The following is a 12388-nucleotide window of genomic DNA, read 5'->3' as shown; positions in this document are numbered from 1 at the left end:
GTTTATACACCAGCCAGCTTACTGCAGCTATTCAATAGTGCTATCTTCTTCTTTTTTTTTCTTTTCCAATTTCCATTCCAATGTATAAAGAGGACAGGGACATAAGATACCCATTTTTTGAGTTATAAAATTTGATTTTACTTTGCATTATCCACAACTCAAAATAATTTAGAAACTCACCCTAATGAAACTGACATTTTCAAATATGAAGTTCCCTCGCTGGAGATTTCAGAAGAAATATAACATCGGGATGTGATAGAGAAGAGTTTCCTTCGAAAATTGTCCTTTACTCTGAATGTGTTTATGACAGTAAATTTATAAGACAGGTTCTAGGCTTCCCTGTGGTGCTTTGAGCTGCAGATCTCCTGTGCACTCACGCAGGTCGAAGTAACAGTTCAGAGCTCCTATTGATTTTTTCCCCACTCCAGTGAATATAAATGATTCATGGGCAGCAGCACTTGTCCTCCTGGAGATAAAACAAGGAATATATGCACAGCTTCAAAGGTGTAGCTTGACTCCATTGGCAATCTAGCATGAAAACCAGCATCAAATATGCATCACAAACTCTCCAAGGAATCAGCACCATCTTCCTCGAGATCATTATGTATCTACAGAAAAAAAAAACAAAACAAAACAAACAAACAAAAAAGAATAGGAGGAGGAGAACCTGGAGAAGGATCAAAAGAAGTGGTCATGGGAAACTCATCTGCTTCTGTGGATCCAAAACGAGTCACAGCAGGTCCAGAAAAGTACAAGGAAACTTCTCAAAATCCCTAGAAGGAAATGCGGAAAGTGCTGATAAGAAAATGGCCACAGCCCCTAACAACAGCAATATTGGGGGTGCTTCTTCTCCATGTTTGTTGCTCTATTCAGGAGCCAGATCTTCTACGAAAAGCTACTCCCCCCCCAAATGAAGTATTTATTCACACGCCATTTTATAAACATCTAGAATATAGAGGAGAGGCCTATTTCTCTCTTCCTGCCTTCACAAGTCACATGCCAAAGAGGTTTCATTTAATGTGCCCCTCAGTGTGCAGTGTTCCTGCTTAGACTGGCTCTCACTGGCCTCCTTTGTGGAGAGCCACGTGCCTGGGTTTTCATGGTCCCCGTGCTACAGCTGGTGTGCTTGCAAGCCACGGTGGGTTTTCTCTCACACAGACCGAAGAGCAGGGATATTACATATCATGCCATGTTTGACAACTGAGATTTCAGAGGAAGCAGGATACTTATTTTCAAGATGAGAACTTAAAGAATAATAATAGTAATAGGTAAAAGACAATCAATAAAAGTGAGACTCATGAAGATGAAAATCTTTGTGGAGATGAATGCACATAAAAGTAGTACTTACAGAATCCGCCTTGCTGCTTTATATTCCTGTCGTCTTTCTCAGAGAAGAAGGACTCCTGTCAAAGATTTCGTTTGGTCTATACTCAACTGTTGAGAATAACTCAGAAATATGGGGATGCAAGAGCAACTAATCTAAAGTTACAAAACCAGCAAATTCATTTGGTACCATGACCCCAAATATCCTCCAAATGATACTGTTGATTGTTGATGTGTCTTAACCCAGAAGAAGAGACAGCACATTAATTTTATAACAGATATATCAGAAAAGTATTTGAACTATATAACTTCTAGTACTATAATCCTGACTCTATTATCATGATGCACCTCTTATACTATCTGCTTGATATGGAAGGGTTGGGGTACATGCCATTTCTGTGGCTTGAACTAAGAATCTCATACTCTCACTCCACTTCCTTTCTCATGGCTGGCCTTTTACAACTTGAGCCATGCCTCCAGTCTGGCTTTTTGCTGGTTAGCCAGAGATGTAGTCTCAGGAATGTTTCTGCCTGGGCTGACTTCAAATCATGATCCTCCAGGACTCTGCTTCCTCCCTAGCCAAGATAATAGATGTGAGTCACCCATGCCAGGCTCACTTCTTAGATTTTCCAGAGATATGCAAGGAATGAAATAAAGCGGTTCTAATCATTAAATAGTTACTGTAATCAGTACTGGCATAATATCGGGTGAGGGGAATATATTATGATAGCCCAGATCTTCCATGTTATTTATAAAGTACTAGAGTAAAGTTGGTTGGCATCAGATGTGGTCTGTTACATATTATAGCCTATAATAAGTTCACATATGGAAGATTGGAAGTGTTCAACTAGCCACTCTCTTATGAATTATTACAAGCTATTTCACAATGTTATTTCGGAAGATGCTTTAGGTAATAATTATATATTTACAATGGACCAAGCTGAAAAATGTGTGAATCTTCATTCTGTGCTTTGTTTCCATATTCTTATGGAACTTATATTTCATGAAGTCTCACTCCTCTTTTGTATCCACTTGCTGCTTACCGTGGTTTGTATTCTTTTAGATTTCAGCCTATCTGTAAATACCTGGAGGGATAGGAGATTCCTTTTTATATCATGTCTCCTTCTATGACAAGTACATAGCAGATACCCAATTATAGGCTCTTTGAATTGATAATCCCTTATCCAGAAATTAATAATGACAGTAACTCCTGATCCTAAGAATAACTACACCATTGTCACTGAAGTAAAAGGAACATTTAACTTCAAACTTCGAAGGTTTTTAAAAATAGATAGGTTGATTAAAATGAATCTTTTAAGCTGTCACCAAGATGTTCATTCTAGTTAAAATCCTGATCCCTCTCTATATTCATACAGAATTTATATACCACCTACTTCCAAAAATTAATTGAAGGGCTATTAAAGTAATAGTAATTAAAGAAACCACTAAAATGTCAGTAGCGAAAACAACCATAAGAAAAACTTTATTCTCAGCTTCAGCTTAATATTTTACATGTTTGTAGGTTAAAGCATTGTCTCTATACTAAACAAAGTTCTGAGAGGCTTATTTGTATGTTAAATGAATTATTAATGAATCAGATAATTTTATTTCAAACATCATTTATGTGATTTTCTTTATTTGACACCATTAATTTACACTGTTATTTTAATAGAACCAAAGAGTAAGTTTAAGTATAGATTTACTAAGTCGCGTGAAAAGTACCTTAACTACCAACTTCAAATGAATTTAAATTCACAGAAAAAAAAAAAGATTCTAAGGAGCTGAGAAACCCACACCAAAAAAACTGTGCAGACTCAGAATGACAACAGTTATAACCACTTCCTATTTTCCTTAAAATGTGACTTGGAATAAGAGTTTTGTTCTCAGAAAGAAACAGAAGGCAAATGGGAAGCACAGGATAGAAAAACCCAAGGATAAAAGACCCCTGCATTGCTCTCCCCCAAAGCACGCTTACAACTCCCACGTTGTCAATGAGTTTGGCAAAGTCAAGCTATCTGAAAGGATGTGCAGCTGCTGAACTTTCCACCCAGCTCGATGGCCATGTACAGCGCATCTTGAACACGTCATTTAAATTGAAAATGAAACATTTGGACACATCAGTATAAGATGGGTCTTGCCAAATATGGGAACATATTTACCCAGGTGGGATCAATCATAATTTCTACTCTGTGAAATAAAACTTCAAAGTAGCTTTTGATTCCTAACAATTGATTCTAGAATTTTCTTTAAAGAAAAAATTTGTCATAAAAGAATCATAGCTTAATTGTAAACATTGGGTGAGATGATTGGATATTTATTAATAAATTTATTAATAAATTATTAATAAATTCCTACCAGAAGTCACACATTAAGTGGTCAAATCAGAAAAAGCAGGCAAATTCCCTTTGTCTAATATATAATAAAATTCAAGTAAAAGAGGTAGAACTGACAATTATATGCAGATTGGCTTTAGCTTTTTAAAAGTCAGACTTGTTAATGTCATCCAAAAGAAATCCATAATAACCAGGGTACCAACAGTGGTTGTTTTTAGTGAAAACTAATGAATCCATGCTCAAAGTTACTGTTGTTGATTCAAGCACTGGAAAATAAACTCATATTTACTCCTGACACACCAGATGTAGTGTGTCAAACTCCCCAACACAAAGTACTATGATAGTTTGGAATAGGGAGGAAAGATTTTGCTCATGAACCAGAAAGTGGCCCTGTACCCTAGCTTCTCTGATAGACGCCAACATGTTCTTTCTCAGCACATCCCCCTCCCCCAAAAGACCTTTATCCAATGTGAGTTCAGTGTTCGCCTGCCTGTAAAAGTTTGAACAAAGCTTAAAATTAAATGTGGTCACAAGATGCTCCAGGGATATTATGGGCAGCAATGTTTTGAAACTATTTGCTACCAAGTCAACTCATTGTGACCTGGGAATGGAAATAAAACCTCATGAAAACATTTCAAACATTAAGACCAAGAAGAGTTTTCTATACTTGTAAATGAAGGCTTCAGTTACATCCTGTGAGGCCTTGGTAAGCCATTCCTGTCTGTGCTCTGCTCTTTGGGGGAGGGGGGGGGAGGAGGAGGAGGAGGAGGAGGAGGAGGAGGAGGAGGAGGAGGAGGAGGAGGAGGAGGAGGAAAGAAAAAGGAAGAGAGGGGGAGGGGGAGGAGGAGGAGGAGGATAAGAGGAAGAGGAGAGAGGAGGAAGAGACAGGAGGCAGAGAGAGGAGAAGGAGAGAGGAGGAGGAGGAGGAGGAGAGGAAGGGAAGGAGGAGGGAGGAGGAGAAGAGGGAGGAGGGGAGAGGAGGAAGAGAAGGAAAGTGGGAGGGGAGGAGAAGGAGGAGGGAGGAGGAGGAAAGGAAGGGGAGGAGGAGGGAGGAGGAGGAGAGGAAGATAAGGAAGAGGAGAAGGAAGAAGGAGGAGGAGGGAGAAAAAGAAGAAACCTTTGCCTTGGATTTACTACTTCCTCTTAAACAAAGACTTGCTCCTTCACTTTTTGCATCCTACACAGGGTCTCCTGAACCCACCTTCCCTGTCTGCTTCAGTGGTCTGATCTTCTTATTGTCTGTGAATGATGTCTTAGGAATGTCTTACCTGTCTTTCTCGCCATCTAGAATATTTTGCCATGTGACTAGCCTCAACTCTAGTAGCCATTTGCTACTAGACTAATAGAAGATCTCCTGAGAGATCCGAAAATAGCTATGTGAGAAAATGGGAGAGGACAGCCCATTCTCCTTGTGCAGAGGAAGTCACAATCTGCCCAAGACTAGAGTGGGAGGATGGATTAGAGCCGTGCAGCTTCCATGTGCAAACCTTGATTCACATGAACCTGTTCATACAGGAACCAATCAGCCCAGCCCTGGAGTTACTGCCATTAAAAAACAAAAATTATCTTGCCATGGATCATGAGGAAACTAAGCTCTTCAATATATCTATATCTATATCTATACGCACATATGTATGTCTATGAATAATGATTTATAAGTATAAATTATGTGATATATACCTGCTGTCTTCAAAACTTATCAACTTTTACCTTTGCAACTCTAATGTATGTAGCACTAGTCTCATTTTACAGATGAAGAGAGAAACAGAAAGCTCTAAAAAATTACCCAAGTGTGCAAAACAAAATTGCCTAAGTTGGACACAGATAAGAATCAAACCAAATCCGGCTGGCTCCAAAGTCAATGTTGACTGCACCAAATCTCCACATACCGCCTAAAGCCCCCACAATCTACTGCCTGAATTACAGCTCCAACTCTGGACTTCATAAGACTTTATTGTTTTCATAAGCGAAAGCCTCTGCTAGGAGTGTATCAGCCCAAATACTTCTCTTTCTTACTTTTAAATTTTAATTTCTTGAATATAGTCAGCATGTTTAATATAGAAATATAGTTCACTGGATGTCAGCATTGCTCCTTAATTATTTCTTTGCTAGGATCATGAATAAACTTTAGGTTGGATTTTTAAGATCCATTTATCATATTTGCCATTTTTGTCCTCAAGTCTCTGTTCCTTCAGCTGTTTTCTTCATTTCATTTGATTTGCCTATGTGTCAGATTAAGCTTTAGATGGTACTAATTCTGATCTTTATTCTTTCCAGCAGAATTCTTGTAATTCTGTGGTACTTATCATTTTCTTCCAAGCCGAGCCTATTTTATCCAGTTCTTTCCCATTCCACTTACGATTATTTCTTTCCAAACCAACTGTTTGGTTATTTATTGATCTATTTTTTCATCTTCTCTGTCTCTTCATGTCTCTCTGCTTCTGTTGCCAGGGAGGTATGTGTATTTGCTGCCTACTTCAGATGCCAAATGTTTAAACATCTTCTCTTAGCTCAAACAAACACTATTTTTCCATGGTATCATTAAGATGACTTCCTGACCTTGTAATTCTTTCAAAATTCTCACATGTAAGAGAGTCTACCATACCCAGTTTTTACAATTAGTAGGATTTCTGAACTCAGACCTTCTCAGCTATGTCATTGTGGATAACAGCAGGTTCTTCTAGCCCCGTGTATAGCATCTAGGTCATAGCCAACTGGAATAGTTAGACTGGTTAAGGAAAGCATCTTCTATCCCAGTAGTTAATTCTTTGAGTCCAAACGCCATTGGTCTTCCTAAAAGCCTTCTTAGGTCTTTTTCCCAAGGAATTTTGAATACCACAGTCACTATAAGTCAAACTAGCTGGCTACAGGTGACCTCCTCCAATGAAAGATGTCTTTGTTTAGGAAAAAAAGCAGAATGAAACAAGATAGAAATAGAAATGTAAAAATAGTGCATTCCTGTATGACTTTTCCCATGGATGTAAGTTTATGCAGCTAGTTAAATAATGTAATGATCCATACTTAAGACCATAGTAAACCTCTGTACTCCGCTATGGGAGATGAGTGCCTGCTGGGATTCATTATGGTGGATGTAAAGTCTGTTATTTGATGGGGGAAACAGTGTTGCCTCTTATTAAGTGGTTCTTTAAAGTATGGACTTGACAATGTTCCTGTCCCAAGAGGCAGCCTTCCTGAGCTGTGGGATGTAGAGCTCACAGAGTTGAGATCGGAGGGGAAGTATCAAGCTCCAAATGGAGAGCTAGCACCACATTCCATTGTACAGACAGCCCCTTCAATTCCAACAGACTATGCACAGCTTATTGTATCTTCTACCATAAACCAAAGTCCTTATCTTCATGAGGTAGCACTTCAACACTCTGGATTTACACGATGAGAGAGAAGTATGGAGACCTTTTCCACCTGTCACATCACCCTGAATGATCAAGGAACTAGAAAATAGAATATGTCCTCCTCCTCTAGCCTTGGGCACTCTAACCTGGGCACGTGTCTCAATCTGTCTGCATTTCAGGTTCCATATCTGATTAAGCAAGGGCATTTCTGAAGACAGTTCGGTGTTTATACCTCATGTCCTCTTTTTTTTTTTCAGATAGAAAGGACTTCATTCCCCCTCTCTGGACATTATAGAGTTTCATTCTGTATATGTAGCACCCAGATAGGTGTTTGGATATCAACAGGAGAACGGTTTATGGTGCTCCTCTCCCCTACTGTTGTTTGAGATTAAAGAGTGCTTTTTTCCCCTTTTTCAATATGTTCAGCTTTCAAAAGACATGCTGGAGGAAGTCAGCCAATTTCTGCCCACACAACCTCCGAGTGACGTCAATAGCAGTTGAGCACACAGATCTCTAAGCAAGTTTTGGCTCTTTATGTGAAGGGTTTTTTTTCCTCTCTCTCTCTTTAAAAGAACAACTGCAAAAAATGATTGCTCTCAACTCAAATTACACAATTTGTTCTTTTTTGTGCACTGAGTCAGCAACAGACATAATGTGGAAAATAAAGCAAGATCGCCTCTTTACACATCAAGTAAAACAGGGCAGTTATGTGAAGCATAGAGTTTCTAAGCTTCCTAAGCACTTTCTTTTTTTTTTTTTTATGACTTGCAAATTATTTAATCACATAAAGAAAGTAAACTTAAGGCTCACCTGTCTTTCCCCGTGGTTAAACAATTGGAACAACATAGACAGACAACTCCAAACATGGAGCTTTGCACAGAGTAATCTATACATTGTATAGATTCCATATTTGATTTGATTCCAGGACACCAGAACTCAACCCTTTGATTCCTGTCACCCTTTTCTCTGTCTGATGTATTCTTTCTATGTGGACTGCTCTCAGTGAAAGTATTTGCCCACATAATCACTCTGTGATGTTTAAGCACTTGCTACACTGGAAAATTTTCATGTTAGGTTAATTAGGTAGGTGGTCAATGAGAACACCACATGTTATTCAGGCAAAGAACAGTTTATTTCTGAACTTCTGATTTCAGGCCAGATTGGGGATTCCAGGTGGCTAGAAATGGCCAAATCCCCCCTGGGCCATGTCTAATCTAAGGCAGGGTTGAGGAGAAGGTGTGGCTAGGTGAGGGAAGTTGTGGTCAGGTGGGGGAAATCTGTGGCAGGTGTGGCTACCTCATATGTGGCTATGATCTCAGAGCCTGGGACACTCCCACAGTCAGATGAGAGGAGTGACCAGGGGGCAGAACAATATGTGATTTCATAGAAGGGGGAGACAACTGCCTCCAGGTATGCTAGTTATATAGTTCACACATGTAGTGGTAGAAGATGTATAGGATGCCCGGGGTGGGGGGTAGTCATCTGCATGGAGCCCTCCTGGGGTGTACCTTACACTGTTCAATCCCACACTGACTCAAAGTCAATTTGACCAAAGGATTAAGACCACCAAAATCTTTTTTTTTTTGGTGGGGGGTCCGGTTGTGGGGCCTGAGCTCTGGGCCTGGGTGCTGTCCCTCAGCTCTTCAGCTCAAGGCTAGAGCTCTACCACTTGAGCCACAGCACCACTTCCGGCTTTGTTCTTTTTGCTTATGTGGTGCTGAGGAATCGAACCCATTCCTAAGCACTTTCTAAGCAGTGTTCTTGACACAGCCTCCTCTCAGACTCACTATTAAAAGTTCATAAAGGACCCATATGACAAATGGAAAACGTAACGATTTTATTTGAATCTTAGTTTTGTCCCCTTCCTTTTTCAATCAATAGTGTACATCTTGAGGACAGTATATACCTCAGAAGTATTTTAAGTAACTCTCCTGACAAGAAAATATAACTTGTATTATATTTGTGCTTTTTCAGGATACAGTTAAATCAATCAAAATTAATACGATTTAGGAAGTATAATTGCTAGTCATCATGGAGCTTTTAATATGATTGGCACATAAGGAAGGAAGCTAGCCTGTTTCTGGCCACACAGATGCCTTTAAAGCAAACCTGTAAAGCAGTAGTATTATTCCCTTCATTCCATCCACTAGAAAACAGAATCAGAAAGGTTAAGTGATTTGTCCAAAACTGAATAAGTAACATTTGGTTTACAAATCAGGCCCTCTGACTCCAAGATCTATATTCCTAACCATTTTGATATTCAGATAATAATTTATTTTTTTATTCCCAAAGCAATTCTTGATGCCGCATTATTCAAGGCTTGTGAGTAGAATCAATGACTAAGTAATGTGAAACGACATAGAAAACAATGTCAAAACTGGGGGTTTAGATTTCACTTCTAACTATACTGCACTAGTCACTATCAGATGACTGATATCTATTTTTCTTTTCTTTCTTTGTGATTAGCATCAGTAAGGTGTGCAAAGGGATTTCATTTTAACACACCCATTTATGTATATAATACATCCTGGTCATAATCACCCTCTCAATCTTTCTCCCTCCTCTCTTTTCCTCCTCCTAAACCAGTCTCAGCAGCTTTCCTTCTTATACATGTACATGAAGGATTTTGACTGCATTCACTCTAACTCTCCTCTACGTTCACATCCCCCCTTCCCACTACTGTACCTATACTCCAAACAAGATTTGTTTCAATTTCCTGGTATTCCTTGTTAAAGTGCATATTAATTCTTCACCATGGTATCTTAAACATACATATGCCATATTTTAGACCATCTTAGTTCATCATTATAAAAATTATCATCTGAGGGGAATAAAACTGCATCCATGAAATTTTACTGATGAGGAGCTTGAGTTCCTAAAACTCACAGGTGTTTGTGACTCGCCAAAGAGGAGACGGCTGAAAATGCTTGGTTCCAAAGCCGCTGGTAAATTTTTTTCATCCCAGTACACTGGCTCTGCCCAGGTTTCTCTGTTCTTCCAATATCTGGGTAACTCTCAGCATGTTTTTTAGGAGCGATGTCAACCAAAGGAATTTCTAGATATTTAGAACAATTCTGGAAGAGCTACATTGATGTCTAAGTCCAAGGAAGACCATGAACAAATTGGGATATAATTTTGACTAAGAGCACATATTTGAATTAAAACACCATCAGAACATTCTTCTGCTTCTCTAGAGCAAGTATAAGTGAGTTAGTCATGTTGCATAGAAATCTGATTTTTTTTTGGAAAAAATGATACTATAGTGTTTGTGAATATGCATGAAAATAAAAACCTAGTATCACATATATGATACCCCCATAGAAGGGTTATTCTGTTAAGTATTTAAAAATGAACGTATGAAAAATATGTGAGAACACACCAGAAGATTTTCCAAAGCAAACTGTATTGTCAATATAAAGTTATTTTATTACTCCATTTTTGTATTTGAATTGCTTTTGTTTAGCAGAGCTGGGGGATTAAACTCCTGACCTAGTGCATGCCAGGCAAGCACAGTACCACTGAGCCAGCCCCAGCCCACTTTAAATCACTTTTTTATAAATTAAATAAGATGCAATTGGGGTTTAAGTTGTCTGTCTTTCAGAGTTTGTGCACATCACACCAAATGTCTTATTTATATTCGAATACCACAGGGAATGGGCAAGAAATTGTATGTTTAAACTGGACTTTCTCAGGGCTGCTAAGGCCAGAATTTGCTTTGCCAAAGTTTGAATTATTGCAAAGTGGAGCAAGCACCTGACTCCATGGTGAGTCAGAATAAGTAAATGTCTCCACCTGGAAATAGAAGCAAATGTTCCTATGCTTCTAGCACGTCACTTATTAGACAGGGGACAGCTCTCTGCTCATTGATGGCAAAACCTGATTATACATATTTAAAGTATGGGGAGATTGTGTCTTCATAACACATGCCCACAGCATTAAAGTATTTGACCTTGCAATTTCTCCTTCTGCGCTACTACAGTTCTAAAATAAAACAAGAAATGCTTATAAACAACAGATTACCTTGATCCATATGTTCTTCTCATGTCATGTCCAACCAACTTCCCTCCAAAAGAATCTTAATGATCTTCATAATAGCATGGTACTAGATGTATTCTAACATTACATCCAACACCATGTATAAAGTAACCTTGACATGTGTAGGAACATGGTACTATTATCAATCATAACATCAGTACAACTTTAATACACGCCTTAACGTCTCTATCTTTTGTGGGCTGTATCTATGGAGGTCTATGGTTGCTGAACATCAACAACTGTCATTCTTATCCATCCTGCATATGTGACACAAGATTAACCTCACAAAGTTAGCTTCCTTCTATGATGCAAAATTCACTTGCCACATCAGTCAGCTTTCATCACCATAACAAACCATGGAGATAATTAAATTCTAAAGAGGAAAGTTTTCCTTTGTCTCATGGTTTTAGAGCTTCCAGTTCATTATGGGAGGATCCATTGCTTTCAGATCTCTGCTGGGGGTGACAGTTTGTTAATAGTGGAGAGTATGTGACAGAGAAAACTGCCCAACTCATGGCTAAGAAGCAGAAAAGGAAAGAGGAATGGGACAGCGTGTCATCATCCCCTTTATGGACCATCCCCAGTGACCTAAGAACCTCTCATAAGGCCCCTCCTCCCGAAGATCAACACCTCCCAATGATGCTACTGGGGAACTGAGCTCTCTACACAAATATATCTGGGAAACATGCAACATGCTATAGGGTTTTGTAAAGCCAGGTGAAAAACTTCTGTGACACCCTAAAGTTTCATTCAGGGATACTTCTTGAGTATAACCAGAGAAATAGAGCTTGCACAAGGCCCTGCATTCTGAAGGGCTAGTATTTCACCACCTTGAAATCCTTAATAATTTTTAAACAAGGGGCCTTGCATTTTCATTTTGTACTAAGACCTAGATATTATATAGGCATCCTTAATCAGATTATATTACAAATATAGAAAATATGATTTAAATTATGAAATAAAAAATTAACCAAAGTGCTGCTAATATATTTGAGGATTGTATTTCCCAACTAAGACATTGCCTTTAGTAAATGTACCTGGATATTACATTATGTTGATAAAATAATTTTGTAAAAGGATGTTTTAGACTTTACTCTCTACTTAGACAAATAATGTAGAATACATATACATATGTGCATATACATTGTAAAATCCATGCATATGTGTATATGTATATAGGGTTTGAGGGAAAAGTCTTATTTTTCATGGCTGATAAATGAAAATAAGTTGAGTATAAGTGAAAAAAGAGAAAAATCAGCCAGCTTCCAAAATCTCTTTGGCTTAGTTGTAGCTAAACACAGCAATCAGTTGTTTTCACTGTACTAGTTACATTATCTCCCTCACGTT

At 38.5% G+C, this 12388-nt stretch overlaps 1 protein-coding gene across 2 annotated transcripts in view; it reads left to right on the top strand.

The window, feature by feature from the left end:
• Positions 1 to 12388, top strand: part of Pde7b (phosphodiesterase 7B) — a 308541-nt gene that overhangs the window by 36047 nt on the left and 260106 nt on the right. The window lies entirely within an intron of this gene.

The sequence above is a fragment of the Dipodomys merriami genome, unplaced genomic scaffold (genome assembly GCF_024711535.1).
Source record: "Dipodomys merriami isolate MVZ:Mamm:240054 unplaced genomic scaffold, mDipMer1.0.p SCAF_8, whole genome shotgun sequence".
Classification (NCBI taxonomy): Eukaryota; Metazoa; Chordata; class Mammalia; order Rodentia; family Heteromyidae; genus Dipodomys; species Dipodomys merriami.
Note: the sequence above shows the minus strand (reverse complement) of the source record. Positions and strands in the feature narration are given on the sequence as shown.